Genomic DNA, 4,926 nt, shown 5'->3' with positions numbered 1-4,926 from the left:
TCGGCCGCGGGGTATGGTGCGGACGCCTGGGCCGCTCGCCCCTGGCCTGGTGGCGAGGACTCCGAGACTTCGGTCCAATTCCTCGCCCGGCTCGGCCCCGGCTCCGGGCTGCTCCAGGGTCCGGGGACAAGGACAGCCAGCATGCCTCCCAGCTCCTTCTGACCTGCAGACCCACAGCGCAGGCAGCTCTTGGTCGCCGCCCGAGGTCGCCGGGGCCCCGCCAGAGAGGGGATGACCCCTGCTGGCCGGAGCCGTGGTGGCTGCGGACAACGGGACCTGCTCAGCCGTTCGTCCCTGAGCACTCCAGGCCTGGGGAAAGCCCCGTGAGTTTGTGGGAGACTTCGAAGAACAGTCTGAGTCTGAGGCGCTGCTGGACTGTGGGAACTAGGCCTTTCTCCTAAGTGCCCTCCCTCTGCTGGGCACGCAGTGTCTCCACAGCCGCGGCCCGCCCTCCCGCCGCCCCTCTTGCAGCCAGCGGCTCTGCCCCGAGGCTCCTAAAGCCTTTGCCGCCGGTAGGAGCCTGGCACAGGAGCCAAGAAACTGAGTTTAGAAGAAACCAAACAGAGCTGGATCTTTAGCCAGTGTAAATAGCCGGTTGCCTGTGAATGATTTCTCCTCTCTGAGCCAAAGCCACTTGGTGAGGACTGGAGACCAGCCTCCACTTTGTCAGTTTCCTTGATCCAGAATGGAGAACTTCCTTCAAGGACAGGTCTGTGTGGATGTGACTCACTGACAGTTGTTGCTAAGAAATCTCCCTGTAAAAGATGCATTGTCCACATATTGAGCCGGAAAAAGATGTTCCATAAAATGCACACTTAGCCATGCTGCCAACATAACCAATATATTGAAACAGTCTAAAATGCACAGATATCTATATTACATGTACATTCTGGGCATGAAAAATATATTCCTCTAGAAAATATACATACAGAAGCATTTCTATCTATTGTATAGAAGAGCAACCTCCTAGAAAAAAGATTACATAAAGCATGTATATCCACCACATGTAAAAATTCATTTACATATATAGACAGTACACTTACATATATCCTACACAGAGAATTACAGTCTTGCATCTATTTAGCTACATGGGTGTTTACATTCCACAAGGCATATAAAATCAGTGCATAGAAAATGCATCCAGATATTAATATGTCCATAATAAAAACTGCATTAAAAATGTATTACATTATTATATATACACAAAATACAAATCTACGCAGTGTATGAAAAATATGTTGTTTGCTTAACAAATACAATTGAAGTACATTCTTTGAGTTTACATATTATTGTATTTATAAGACACATTTCTCTTGCAAACTTAAATAGTAGCTGGAGGAAGCTCAAGCATTAGCAATGACAATCTCTATCGACTAGCATCTCCTGTCCTTCTGTATTTCTATTATTTCTGGTTTTTCAAAACCCTTTCTATGTCTACATGGATTATTTATATAAATGGTCTCCTATCTCTATTTCCCTGTTGCATCTCTTGTTTGAAGTCAAGGTCTATATTTAGAGCAGCAGAATCTACATAATCACGAATGTATGAAATTAGCATTATATAATTAGGTTACACCCTATGTCTCAGGACGTGTTCTTCTAGATCTAATATAAATATATTATAGACTTACTCTAGGCTGCCAGTTAAGGAAGGGGGGAAGGAGGGGAATGCAACGGCCTAGTGAGGTGTATAACAGGCAGGTTGAGCTACAGACAGGTTCTGGGTGTGTGCTGAGCACTTGAGAGCTCCTAAAAGTAAAGGCTTGTTTAAATTTTAAAGTTTTTATCTTTAAATCTCGAGTCTAGAGAGCAGCATGAAGCAAATGCTAGACCTCATATTCTATGTTCCTCTCAAATCCCGGAGCAGCCCTACTCCTTCCCAGCCAACCCGGGAGAGCATTTTGGCCTACCCAGCTTCTCTGCTCCGGTTCCCATCCTTAACCTTGTTGGCCGGGTCTACACAAGCAGTAGAAAAAGGGTATCTTATAATCCAAGCTTTTTTCAACAAAACCCGCTCGGATAGTAGTAACTTAAAGCATTTCTTGACACTGAGCTAACTGTTTTGGCTTCTTAAAAATTAGTCCCACTTAGGTCTTTCTTTAGCAGCTAAAAACCCAGGACTGCATGACACATGTCTATGGAAAAATCTTTGAGAGACAATGCACTCACATCCAGCAGAGATATTGTTTATGAGTTGATGGGTTCCATGTAGATGTGGCCATATTTTACTGTCCAAAGGAATCAATTAATTAGTGCCACGCCGGCCGCTGCTTAGCTGAGCATGAGCGGCTTAGATAGATGTACGTGGCCAGCTTGCTGGTCTTGTTAACAAGTCTTGTCATAAAGATGAAGATGATAAGGAGAGCTAGGAAGCCCTGGTGGCCGCGAGGGGGGGCTTTGAGGCCCCAGCTCAGCAGTCTGTAGGGCAGCAACTGACTGGTGGGCTGTTTGGGGCACCCATTTGGGTTTATCCAGCATCCAGCATTCTCCCCTTCTGGGGTATTCTGCTGTGACTAAGGTAATTCCCTCTCTTCTTCCCTTCCCAGAAATGTTCCTTTTCTTCATCAAGTCTCAAATTAAAATTTTTCCTTTAAATAAAAGTACATAAACCTCTGTCTCTGACTGTCTTGCCCTCTGGGGGACCTGCCGCCTCCTCCTTTCTCTGCATTTCTGCGAGTGGTTTCTTTTCATCTCTGTCTGATATGGTGCTCGCTTCCTTCCTGTGGCTCTCTCTCTGGCTTCATGGTTGCTTTTTCTACCAGACTGGTGCTGACTCAGGACCCAGTGAGCTTGTAAAAAAAAATTACAAATACCCCTTGGTTATCTGACAGCAGAATGAACATCCCTAGATAAGCCAGACCCAGTGGGAGAGAAAAAAATAATAACTTGGATGTAATTGCTGGTTTGGGTCGCAGCACTTAATTCTGTTTATTTTCACCAATGCTCATACTTAACAGAGAGATATGGATATTAAAGGGCAGGGGGGAATTAATTTTATTTTTATAGTCATCTATTAAAAGCAGAAGATGATCAGAGTCTCCTTTAAAGGGACCAAAATGGGTGGGGAGGAAGAAAGGAGGGGGAAGGGAGAAATATGACTGAAAGTGAACAAAGATCTTTGCCTGAAGAAACAATGTAACACTAGACAGAACTATAAAGTCTGGGAATGTAAGAAGGCAGGGCTCTCAGCTTTCTGCATTTGGAATCCTGTCCCCTGCACTTCCTGCTGAAATCCCAACCCTGACTGTACAGCAGCATTCAAGGAAGAATTCATGCAATTATCCGGATAATTGTAGGAGGAGAGAGAGAGGGAGAAAGCATTTCCCTTTTATTGTCTGATTCCCTCTGGTATCTGTGCAGAGAAGGAGGAGGGTGTATGAGATATAAAAGAAAAGGTGGTAGGGTCTCCCAATATCACCCTATACCCTACGAGATGGCTATTCCTAGACCAAGGAGATCTTAGTCAGGAGCTTACAGATTCTGGAACATCCTCAAGAAGGCATAAAAGGTTTTGAAGGCTTTGGTGATCCAGTTTCATTTTCTAGGATATTTGCTTGCCTTTACTTTATTTGCATAGAAGTGCCACATCTAGTATTGTAATTATCACAAGTAAGCAAACAATAGACAATTGTTAGGGTGTTGATAATATCATTTATTTTATAGCCTCACAAGATATGATTAGAGTTAATGTGGGAAGCTCTACTGGAGACTGGGAGCAGCAAGAGGCAAGGTAGAGAGGCCCCAATAGTCTTCTCTTTCCTATTTTTATGCATGTGTGAATCTGCTGAAATCTTTAATTCTTTAAATTCCCTCCCCAAATGTCTTAAGAGAAACCTCTAGGATTTTAGGAGCTGAGAGCTCAGAGAAGGGCAAACAACAATTTGATACTTAAATCTCCCCTTTAATCTCAAGAGCAGTGGTTTCTGCTGTTCTCATGTCCCCCACAGTCAAGGGCTTCACTCTCAGTTCAAAACCACTAGAGTCACAGAGACTTGGCAGGGGAGGCCAGTGAGAGGGAAACAGGGTCTTATCAAAACCAAGTTCATTGTTGTCCCCAACTGGGCACTGAGCCCAGAGTGAAGCCCCTTGTGATCCCAATTGGCCTTCTTTCCTGGACCCTCTTCCTCATGGACACCTGGGCTGGGGGGAGCCAGCCTATAGCTATGGATTAATTCGGGTGAGGGTGGGGAAAGAATTAAAAAATATATATTTTTTGTTTCTGGGATTCAGAAGACCAGAAAGCTGGGTGGGGGACTAGAGAGAGAGAAAGAGAGGGAGAGGGAAAGGATGAGTGGTGTGTGTGTGTGTGAGAGAGAGAGACAGAGAGACAGAGAGACAGAGACAGAGAGACACAGAGAGAGAGAGAGACAGAGACAGAGAGACAGAGACAGACAGAGGCAGACAGACAGAATGCTACAGTGAGCCAGGCAAGAGAGAATCCAGGGAAACCGTGAAACCGGGAGGCAAGAGCAAAAGGAATGAGTGAAAGAAAAGAAGTAGGAAGATAAAGGGGGTAGTTGGGGGCGGGGAGGAAGGAAATAAAAAGGGAAGGTAGGAAAAAAAGGAAATAAAAGACAGAAGGAAAAAGGAGGGGAATAAAAAACGGAAAAGAGGGTTATGAAAGATAAAGAAAGAAAGGAGGGAGGCAGAGGCCAGGGTCCGCCGCGGCTCTCGCTCTGCCTGGCTGCCTAAAGCAGTCTGGGTGGGCGGAGGGCGCCATGACAAAGTGAAGGTCAAGTTAGCATGGTACCTTATAAGGAAGGCGTCGGGTCCTCCATTTCAGTCTTTCTTTCTGCCAGGACGTGGCCGTGGCATTTCTGGTCTGTAAACACTGAACTCTTTGGGGTCTTAAAAAAAAAAAAAGACACCCCCCCACTTTCCTTTATTGGAGGTGATCTCAGTCGGTTGGGGGAAGCAGCGGACAGA

This window comes from Pteropus vampyrus, unplaced genomic scaffold (assembly GCF_000151845.1).
Source record: "Pteropus vampyrus isolate Shadow unplaced genomic scaffold, Pvam_2.0 Scaffold276, whole genome shotgun sequence".
Lineage (NCBI taxonomy): Eukaryota > Metazoa > Chordata > Mammalia > Chiroptera > Pteropodidae > Pteropus > Pteropus vampyrus.
The sequence above is the reverse complement of the archived record's forward strand: the minus strand, read 5'-3'. Positions refer to the sequence as shown.